The sequence below is a fragment of the Tupaia chinensis genome, unplaced genomic scaffold (assembly GCF_000334495.1).
Source record: "Tupaia chinensis unplaced genomic scaffold, TupChi_1.0 Scaffold144899_1, whole genome shotgun sequence".
In the NCBI taxonomy this organism is placed as follows: Eukaryota; Metazoa; Chordata; class Mammalia; order Scandentia; family Tupaiidae; genus Tupaia; species Tupaia belangeri.
In genome coordinates, this window is record NW_006204759.1 from 4,021,793 (window position 1) to 4,033,416 (window position 11,624).

Below are 11,624 nucleotides of genomic sequence, written 5' to 3' on the forward strand. Positions count from 1 at the left end.
AGAAAGCCAGCGGATGAAAAAGGCCCAGTGTGGAGGCTCTGGTGGGGCCTTTTATCCCATCATTCCATCAAACTCTGTGCTGTCATCATCTCCATTTTACAAATTAGAAAAGCTAGACTTCCCCAGGATCTTTTTTTCCATGGGAGTAGGATTGGACTCAGGTGCATCCATCCCAGAACCCCTGATCCTCCTACTCAACCAAGATGTGCCAGCACCAAAGCCCCCTCCTCCAGGAAGCCTTCTTTGGCTCTCTCCCAAGAAGCACTTTTATCGCCTCACAACTCATACTGTGTACTGTCTGTACGGGTCATGTCGCAAATGCTCATCACTGTGCCTGTGCCGACGTGGAAATAAACTCTGAACTCCAGGAAGAGGATCTGCATACCTCCTAGGTACCTCTCTCAAGGGCGCCAAGGGAGAACATCGGTCCTCGGCAGTACCTGTACAAGAACGGCTAGTATCAACTCTCTTTGGAACAGCCCCAAACGGTTCTAGAAACAACCCACGCATGCATCAGCCGGAGTGTGAAAGCTGTCAGACGCCAGATAAGTCATTAGCATTAGCTTGTGTTAAACTCTGACTAAACTAGGACCAGCAGTTAGCATAATAGCTATGTCGCTGGACTCCCATGTAGTCGACTGTGGTTCGAGTCCCAGACCCGGCGGCTTAAACTCATGCTGGGTGTGTGTGCATACGTGCCCAAGATCCCAAGAGGAGAATGGATGAGAAGGGATTGCGGCGTGGCCATCCCCCCAGTGGATGACTTTCTGTCTCTCTGTCTCTCTCTGTCTTTCTGGTGAGTGCACACGCCCTATAGCAAAAACCTCTCAAAAAAACAAAACAAAAAACCTCTGACTAAACTCATCTGGGGAGGCCATGGGCGAGCTGGTTGGGGTGGGGGTGGGGTGCACTTCTCACACAAGCATGCCTGCTAACAAGAGCTGTCACAGGGCTCTGCCGCAACCACAGCCTTGCACAGAGACCACTGCAGCCTGACACGAGGACTGCCTCTGCGAGGGCTTCTGCCCCAGAGCTGCTCGTCTAACTGATAACCAATGCCCACAGTCACGCCGCCATTGTGGGCTGATGTCAAGTCACCCTCGGTACTGATCCCAAGAGGGCGATAGAACTACCCTTCTCCTTGGGGTTTTTGCCTTTAAAAACATCTTGAAATCTGTAAGCTTTCAGAACATCTATCCAGGGCAACTTGGATATCGTGGTATCCAGGATTATTCTCCACCTTGGCCCAAATCCATTCCTTTTGCTTTATACACTTCGCACCCGTTTACCTGTTAGGCCGACAGGAGAATGGATAGTCTAACAGTGGTATGTTCGTATAGCTGAGCACCACTCAGGAGATAAAGAACGAGTAACGGATATGACGAGATGGGCGAATCTCAAAAATCACTGTGCTGAGTGGAAGAAAACTCACGTGGAAGTCTCTACCGTATAATTACATTTCTATTTGAGACCCAGCAAAACCAAACTAAAATTTAAAAACTCAGCTAGGGGAATGGAGAATAACTGGGAATGGACAGAAAGGAACTTTCCAAGGTGCTCGAAATATTGAGTATCTTGATAGAAGTTTGCATTGCAATGGTGTGTGCATTAGTCAAAACATACTGACTGGGGGACCAGCAGTTAGCGTAATGGCTATGTCACTGGACTCCCACGTAGTCGACCACAGTTCGTGTCCCGGACCCGGTGGCTTAAAACTCACGCCGGGCGCGTGTGCATGCGTGCCCAAGATCCCGAGAGGAGAATGGAGGAGAAGGGATTGTGGCGTGGCCATCCCCCCTGGGAGGTGATTTCTAGCTTTCTGTCTCTCTGTCTCTCTCTGTCTGGCGAGCACACACGCCCTATAGCAAAAACCTCTCAAAAAAAAAAAAATTCATCATCTGTAATTTTATCTTAAAAAAAAAACAAGGTTTTTTTTTTTTTTTTGGAGAGATTTTCACTGTAGGGCGCGTGCGTTCGCCAGACAGACAGAGAGAGACAGAGAGACAGAAAACGAGAAATCACCCCCCCAGGGGGGATGGTCACGCCGCAATCCCTTCTCCTCCATTCTCCTCTTGGGATCTTGGGCACGCACGCACACGCGCCCGGCGTGAGTTTTAAGCCACCGGGCACGGGACACGAACTGCGGTCAACTACGTAGGAATCCAGCGACATAGCCATTACGCTAACTGCTGGTTCCCGAAAAAAAAACCAAGTCTTTAGACTCTGACATGTCAGCTGAAATGTCTAGGGTTGACGTATACAGATAGCTGCAATTTACTTTGAAATGCATCAAGATAGAAGGTGGCTGGTTGGATTGATACCTGTGTGTGATAAAGCAAATATTTTTTAAATGTTGTCAATCATCAAACCTAAATGTAGAACGTGGCCGTCAACTTTTATTTTTAAGAGACAGCGTTTCACTATGTTGTCCAGGCTGGCCTCAAACTGAAGATCCTCCCATCTCAGACTCTCAGATAGCTGGGGCCACAGGTGTGTGCCACCATGCTCAGCTTTTCTCTTTTTGGTATATCTGTAATTTTTTTTTTTTATCTTTTTTTTTTTGGAGAGGTTTTCACTGTAGGGTGCGTGCGCTCGCCAGACAGACAGAGAGAGACATAGAGACAGAAAGCAAGAAATCACCCCCCAGGGGGATGGTCACGCCGCAATCCCTTCTCCTCCATTCTCCTCCCGGGATCTTGGGCACGCACGCACAAGCGCCCGGCGTGAGTTCTAAGCCACCGGGTCCAGGACGCGAACCGCGGTCGACTACGTGGGAGTCCAGCGACACAGCCATTACGCTAACTGCTGGTTCCCGTATATCTGTAATTTTTCATTAAATTTTTTTTTGGAAAATTGATATTAACAGATTGCCTCCCTAAGAGGCTGTGCTGATTCATACTTCAACAACAAAACATAGGTTCATGTTTCACATTGTTGCGTGGAAAGACTGTGTGCAGACCTTCTCATCTTTGTTTTATAAGACTGTCCCATTGGGGGGGCCAGCAGGTGACATGGTGGTAAAGGCGCTGAACTTCCACATGGCCAACTGTAGTTCGAGTCCTGCTTTCTCACTTTCCTGCTCTCTCTGTCTCTTTGGTCAAATTAAAAAATAATAATGATTCGGACCAGTAGATGGCATAATGGCTATGTTGCTGGACTCCCATGTAGTTGACCATGGTTCGAGTCCTGGACTCAGTGACTTAACCTCACACCAGGCGCGTGTGCGTGCGTGCCCAAGATCCCAAGAGGAGAATGGAGGAGAAGGGATTGGGGCATGGCCACCCCCCCGGGGGGTGATTTCTTGCTTTCTGTCTCTCTGTCTTTCTGGTGAGTGCACACGCCCTATAGCAAAAAAACTTCTCCAAAATAATAATAATAATAATAATGAATAAAATTAAATGAAATAATTTTAAAAAGGAACCAGCAGGTGGCATAGCAATTATGTTGTTGGATTCCCACATGGCTGGCCATGGTTCAAGTGCCATACCCAGTGGCTTGAAACTCACGCTGGGTACATATGCGTGCATCCCCATATCCTGGGAGGAAGATGGAGAATAGATTATGGCATGAAGGGTGACTTCTCACTTCCGCTCTCACTGTCTCTGTCTCTTTCTCTCTCTGGTGAGCATACATGCCCTAAGGCAAAAATCCCTAAAAAAAAAAAAAAAAGACTATCTCATCAGGGTCTGTATATGGAGTGGAGGGTAACTGACTTCATGGTTCGAGTCCTGGATCGAGCAGATTGAAAATCACACCGTGTGTGTGCATGCGTGCCCAAGATCCCAAGAGGAGAATGGAGGAGAAAGGATTGTGGTGTGGTCATCCTTGCAAGGAGGTGATTTCTCACGTCCCCCAGTCCCTGACTCTCTCTCTCTAGTGCTGGTGAGTGCATGCACCCTGTATGTGCCCTATAGCAAAAATAAATAAATAAATAAATAAGGGCCATCCCATCGTCTTGTTCTAAAACTATTTTCTAAGTATGAGGTCAGTAGATTTGCTTACTGCCTATTGATGTACATTATCCTTTTTTTTTTTTTTTTGAGAGGTTTTCGCTATAGGGTGCGTGCGCTCTCCAGACAGACAGAGAGAGACAGAGAGACAGAAAGCGAGAAATCCCCCCCCCGGGGGGATGGCCACGCCGCAATCCTTTCTCCTCCATTCTCCTCTCGGGATCTTGGGCACGCACGCACACGCGCCCGGCGTGAGTTTAAGCCACCAGGTCCATGATTCAAACCGCGGTCAACTACATGGGAGTCCAGCGACAGCCATTATGCTAACGGCTGGTCCCTATATTATCCATTATTTATGAACATGTATTTTTTTCTTCTTTTCTGTTTTCTTTCTTTTTTTTTTTTTTTTTTTTTTGAGAGGTTTTCGCTATAGGGTGCGTGCGCTCTCCAGACAGACAGAGAGAGACAGAAAGCGAGAAATCACTCCCCATGGGGGATGGTCACGCCGCAATCTCTTCTCCTCCATTTTCCTCTCGGGATCTTGGGCATGCACGCACACGCACCCGGCATGAGTTTTAAGCCACCGGGTCCGGGACGCGAACTGTGGTCGACTACATGGGAGTCCAGCAACATAGCCATTACGTTAACTGCTGGTTCCCTATTTTTTTTAATGTATAACTTTTTCCCTATTTTTCACTTATATGTCCATTTTTTAAAAAAAATGTTTATTTATTATATTTATTCATTCCTTCATTTTAAATTTGACCAGACAGAGGCACAGAGTGAGAAAGAGGGAAAGTGAGAAAGCAAGCCACCAGCCTGGGACTCGAAACGTGGTTGGCCATGTGGGAGTGTCCAGCGCCTTAACCACCACGCCACCTGCTGGCCCCATCTGTCCATTATTTGACTGGTATATGATATTTTCCAACATCTGTATTTTTACATAATCTCATCATGCGTCCCCACTCAGAGATTATTTTTCATTTTTAACCTGTTTTGTTGTCAGAGGGTGTGTATCCTCAGCAGAGAGGGAGGGGAAGAGAAGCAGAGAAAGCGCCCCTCCCTGGGACGCGGGCAGGCCACCGTCCTCTTCCTCCGTATCTCCTGCCAAGCTTTGAAGCAGGCATGCAAATGTGCCCGGCATGTCTTCCAAGCTGCTGGGGCTAGGATTTGGGCCATGCGGGATCTGGCTACCTGTACACAGTGCTTAGCCCCTGTGCTATGGGGCTCACCCCAAGAGATTACTTTTTAAAATCCACTCGTTTTCTTTGAAATCCTTTTCTGCCCATTGACCTCATCATCTCCTGCTTGGAGACATTAGTCTCTGGCTCTTCTCTTTCAGGATTTGTCCCTCTGGACACATTCTCTCCACATCAGATGCCAGAAAGTTTTTTTTTTTAATTTATTTGTTTATTCCGTGAGTGAGAGAGACAGAGGAAGAGAGAGAGAGGCAGGGATACAGCACGCCTGACAGGGTGTTGGCAACATGATCACCCCGGGTGTCGGCTGGGCCTAATCATGGACACACATGCCTGCTGGACTCCAGGTCTCTGGGTGGGAGTCTGCAACCTTGCCATGCGGGTCTACTTCACAAGGCATTGCAATCCACTGCTACACCACTGTCTGGCTTGACAAAGCTTTTTGTTTGTTTGTTTAAGGTTTTTGCCATAGGGCACGTGTGCTCACCAAAGAGAAACAAAGAGAGGCAGAGAGGGAAATTGAGAAATCACTCCCCAGGGGTGGATGGCCACGCTACAATCCCTTCTCCACTCTCCTCCTGGGATTTTGGGCATGCATGATTTTCATTTTTTTTTTTTAAGTTTTTGGAGAGGTTTTTGATATAGGGCACATGCACTCACCAGAAAGACAGAGAGAGACAGGGAAACAGAGAGACAGCCAGAAATCACCACACAGGATTGGCCACGTCGCAATCCCTTCTCCTCCTGGGATCTTGGGAACGCACACACACGCAGCCAGCGTGAGTTTAAGCCACTGGGGACTCGAACTGTGGTCAGCTACATGGGAGTCCAGCGACATAGCCATTACACCAACTGCTGGCCCTGAGAACGATTTTTTTAAAACGTGATCTGACGGCGCCTCATCACTGCTTAAAAGTCTAATGTATGACATATCAGCATTTTATGAATATGTGGTTAATAGACAAGTAAAATAATTGTTTTTAATGTCCCCAAAAAGGTCTAATGATTTACAGGGGGAAAAGGCAAGGTCACGCTCGGTCTAGACTTCGCTGTTCTAATACCACTGGATTAATGGCTTTTCTCGTCACAGCTCTTGAAATGTTACGCCACAGTTTGGTGTAACGCGTCCTTTTCGTGGCACAGTGACTTTCTCAGCTCTGAATACACTAAGTAAACACCGATGTTCTGACATCACACTTTCACAAAGACACAACACTTTACTGAACCTAACGGTTTCCAGCCCAACGATATCATGTGGAACAAATCTGAATGCTTGTCATGTTTGCAGAAACCCCAAATGCTGTGTTTCTCACGCATACATCGGTTGAGAAAGCTAAAGAAAAAGCGTCTTTATGATTTTGTATTCTCTTGACAGCACACGTTATTTCCCTGTATTTTCTCAAAAAGAGTGATTTATTTCATTTCATTTATTATTATTATTATTATTACTATTATTTTCCAATTTGCTACAGGGAACACACACTCACCAGAGACAGACAGAGAGAGAGGAAAAGTGAGAAAGCAAGCCGTCAGGTCTGGGATTCAAACTGCAGTCCCTTCATGTGGGAGTCTAGCACTTTAACCACCATGCCACTTGCTGGCACCTCCATGTGTTTTGAAGTACTTTCAGGTCTAGCACTTATTCAGCCCTCAAGATATTTTTCTATGGCATGATTTAATTTTTCAAGGCTGAGGGCCCCTTAGCCTAGTGGTTAAGGGAGCCGGGTCCCACACGCCCAACTGTGGGTTGAATCCTGACCCTGGCAGCCTGAGAAACACGCCGGGGGTGTATGTGTGTGAGCGCTTCAAAATCCGACAGGATGGAGAAATGGAGAAGGGATTATGGCATGACCACGCCCCACTGGGGGGCTGCTTTCTCCCTCTGTCTCTTTCTGGAGAGCACATGCACCTTCTAGTAATTAGGAAAAACAATAACATTCGTTTGACTGAAGATAGCTATAAGTCCCCCAAAAGTTGAAAAACAGTGTAGAAAGAAAAATGTAGCTGCTCAGTAATTACTCCCTCACACCCACCCTCCACCACCCAGTCAGGGCTTGCCTTCCTCCTTTAAGGAGGATAGTAAACTTGTTACATAAATTGTACATTCAAACTGTATTTTTAATTCAAATTATTGTTTTTATTTATATAAAATTGCTTTATTGTCAAATTAATACATTTTCCTATCAGTAAAAATTGTTTGGGTATTTTGGGTTGAATGGAAGGCACCACAAATTCTTCTATTTAAATTGAAGAACTATTTTCAGAGAGACAGAAAGTGAGAAATCATCCCCCAGGTAGATGGCCATGCCGCAATCCCTTCTCTTCCATTCTCCTCTCAGGATCTTGGGCACGCACTCACACGCGCCTGGCGTGAGCTTAAGCCACCGGGTCTAGTACTCGAACCACAGTTGAACACATGGGAGTCCAGCAACCCAGCCATTACACCAATTAAACGCAGCCCCCCACCCCAGCCATTACACCAACTGCTGGTCCTGACTATGCTATCTTTTGTGTAAGGAAGAGAAGAAAATATTTTTTTCTCTCTTTCTCATGCACATACCCTCTGGCATTTTTAAAACAGAATAGACACCAAGGGATCAGTGATTAGTATAATGGCTATGTCACTGGACTCCCATGTGTTCAACCGTGGTTCGAGTCCCGGACCCAGTGGCTTAAGCTCACGCTGGGTGCGTGTGCGTGCGTGCCCAAGATCCTGAGAGGAGAATGGAGGAGAAGGGATTGCGGCATGGCCATCCCCTCCAGGGAGTGATTTCTTGCTTTCTGTCTCTCTGATGAGCACATGTCCCTTATAGCAAAAACCTCTCCAAAAAAAAAAAAAGAAAGAAAAAGAATACATACACACACACACCCCTTCAGCAAACATCATTCCTTTATTTTAATTTAAAAAAATTTTTTTTAATTTGCTAGAGGATACGTATACTCACCAGAAGAAGACAGAGAGAGAGAGATAAAGAAAGTGAGAAAGCACCCCCTACCCCAGGGGCATGCCCAAAATCTCAAGAGGAGACTGGAAGGGAAGGGAGCTGTGACTTGAAAATCATCCCCTCCTTGAGGGTGATTTCTCACTTTCTTTCTCTGTCTCCCTGTGCAGAAACAGACACATGGGGCCAACAGGTGGTATGGTGGTTAAGAAAAATAAAATAACAAATAACAGATGAAAATGAATAATTATTTTTTAAAAAGGAAACAAACCAAAAAACTCCACCACTTGACAGCACAATAGAACCACCAGAATGGTTTAAATGAAAAAGACAGACAACAAGGAATGTGACGATGCGATGTTTCAACTGGGACTCTCGAACCCTGCCGGTGCAAGTCCAACCGCCTCAAAAACTATTTGGCGGTATCAACTAAAGCTGTACAGACGACCCAGAAACTCCACTCTCAGACATATACTCAACAGAAATGTGCTCATATGGCCACAAAATGACATGTATGAGAATATTAACAGCCTCATTATTCATAATAACCCCAAAGTGGAACAACCCAAATATCCGTCAGCAATAGAAGTGATAAATCACACAATGACTCCACAGCAATGAAAATAATCTACAAGGTGGATGGACCTAATAAACATCACGTCGAGTAAAAGACACCAGGGCCAAACAACAAGCCGCATAATCCCATTTACACAGTTTAAGACAAGCACAATCATCTATGATATTACAGGTCAAGAGGTGGGTACCCTGGGAGTCAGGTCATTGGAGGGGAAGACAGGGTGGGGAGGATTTCTGAGGTGTTAATGTCCGGGTTACAGTCCTGAACCCAGGGACCAACAGATGGCGTAATGGCTATGTCGCTGGACTCCCATGTAGTCAACTGTGGTTTGAGTACCAGACCTGGTGGGTTAAACTCACACTGGGCAAAAACTCTTCCCCAAAAAACATAAATAAAAAAGAACATGGTGGCCATGTAAGAAAATATGCACGCTCTTTTTTTTTTTAAAACAAACAAACAAACAAAAAAAAAAAACCAATTATTTTTTTTTTACCTTTTTTTTTTTTTTTTTTTTTTTTTTGAAGAGACAGAGTAAGGGAAAGTGAGAAAGCAAGTCACCAGGTTCAGGACTCGAACTGCAGTCAGCCATGTGGGAATCCAGCGCCCTCAACCACCATGCCACCTGCTGGTCCCAATATGCAAGTTCTTTAGAAATACATATTGACATATTTTGCAGCCAAATGACAGGATGTTTGGGATTTGCTTCAATGTTTTTGGGTTCAGCGGGGGCGGGGGGGGGCATGCACCTATAATGCCAACTATTTAGGATGCTGAAGCAAGAGAAATCACAACAAAACCCTGTCAAAAAGAATAGTAGTAATAATGCATCTTAAACATGAACGTGAAAGTGAGTCATCCAAGGGCCTCGTTAAAATGCAGAATTCTTTTGAATGATGACTTAAATTGTCGGATACCCCTTCACTCCTTCTATGAGTAAACAAAAAAGAAATAAAAAATGCAGATTCTAATTCAGCAGGTGCATTAGAGAGTGGGCTGAGATTCTAGTCTAGTTCTTAAATGATGCCATCTTCACACCACACTCTGAGTAGCAAACCTTTAAAAGACTTTAGCAAAGAAAATAAAAGGCTTGAGGCTAGCAAGTGGTGTGGTGATTAAAGTGCCGGGTTCCCACATGGCCGACCATTGTTCAAGTCCTGGACCTGGCGGCTTGCTTTCTCACTTTCCCTCTTCTCTCTTCAAATTACGAAACAATGGGGCCGGCAGGTGGCGTGGTGGTTAAGGGCCCTGGACTCCCACACGGCCGACCACAGTTTGAGTCCCGCACTGGCAGCTTGCTTTCTCTCTCCTTCTCTCTCTCTGTCCCTCTCTGGTCAAATTAAAAATAAATAAATAAAGTGAAATAAACTAATTCTTAAAATAATAATAATAAATAAAATTAAATAAATACATTTTTTTTAAAAAATACATTTTTTTAAAAAAGGAAAAAAAAAAAAAAAAAAAGGAAGGATTTTCTCTTTCTGCCACCTTGGAGCCTGCAGAGGCCTGCTGGGAACAGAACTTCTAGAAGGCGACTTTATCTAAAAGGCTGTGGTCCAAGGCCATTTTTGCCAACTAGAAGCGGGTCTCAGGAACCAAAGGGAGCACACAGCTCTTCCTGAAACAGAAGGGGTTTATGCATGAGATGAAGCAGAATTCTACTTGGGTAAGAGGTGTGCCTATGTGTCCAGAGCAAAACCTGGTGGCAAACCAAACAAAACCGGAGCGACCTGGGGAAAGGTGACCCGTGCCTGTGGAAACGATGGCATGGTTCGAGACAAATTCCGAAAGAACCCTCCTGCTAAGGCCACTGGACACAGAATCCGGGTAATGCTGTAAGCCTCAAGGGTTTAAAGTAATAAAAAGTGAGTACATAAAAATGGACTCATAGGCTACCAATGATGTGGGAGTGAAGGTGGCTTGGTCTTACATGGCCGACTGTGCAGTTTGAGTCCTGGACCCAGCGGCTTGAAAAACGCACGTGTGCATGCATACCCAAAGTCTCGTAAGGAGAATGAGGGGAAGGGACTGCGGCATGGCCATCACCCTTTGGGGCTGCTTTCTCAGTTTCCCTCTCTCTCTCTGTCTCTTTCTAGTGAGCACAAGCACTCTGTAGACAAACCAAAACATAATAATAATACATTCGTGATCTGACAAAAAAAAAATAAATAAAAAGGAAAAAAGAAGTAAGAACAAAGGGAGGAGAGAGAAATGCAGGAAGTGTGGTAAGATCTTGATAATTGTGCTCTCTGGGGAAGGGACATACTGGGTTAGTATCGGCATCTGGTTTCCCTTTCTACATGCTTAACGTTGTTTTGGAGAGATTTTTGTTATAGGGCATGTGCATTGGCTATAGCAACAGAGAGAGACAGAGACACAGAGAGACAGAAAGCAAGAAGTCACCCCCCCCCCCCCAGGGGGCGGCCACACCACAGTCCCTTCTACTCCATTCTCCCCTTGGGATTCTGGGCACACACACACACACACAGCATGAGTTTTAAGCTGCTGGGTCTGGGACTTGAACCATAGTCAATTATGTGGAGTCCAGTGATGTAATCATTCCACCACTTGTTGGACCCAAAATCTGGGGTTTTATTTATATATTTTTAAATAAAATATTTATATATATATTTCCTAAATGTAATGTCATATTTTCAGGATTATTTATTTAATTTTCTTTATTATTAAATTTTAATTTTTTGAATTTTCTATAGGGCACACGTGCTTACCAGAGGGAGACAGAGAGAGTGTGCAAAAGCAAGCCACCAGGTTTGAGATTCAAACCGTGGTCAGTCATGTGGGAGTCCAGCACTCCGACTACCATGCCACCTGCAGGTCTCTAAAATTTTGTTATTAAAATCAACCTTTTGGGGCCAGCAGGTGGTGTGGTGGTTAAGGGTGCTGGACTCCCACATGGCTGACCATGGTTTGAGTCCCGGACCTGGTGGCTTGCTTTCTC

General features: G+C 45.3%; 1 protein-coding gene and 1 non-coding gene across 5 annotated transcripts in view; one reads left to right on the forward strand and one right to left on the reverse strand.

The window, feature by feature from the left end:
- Positions 1 to 11,624, reverse strand: part of ITGAE (integrin subunit alpha E) — an 84,527-nt gene that overhangs the window by 64,423 nt on the left and 8,480 nt on the right. The gene's annotated exons all lie outside the window — the stretch shown is intronic.
- Positions 9,553 to 9,611, forward strand: LOC114005916 (small nucleolar RNA SNORD101). The gene has a single exon (XR_003547709.1). It is a non-coding gene; the product is annotated as a small nucleolar RNA SNORD101 (small nucleolar RNA).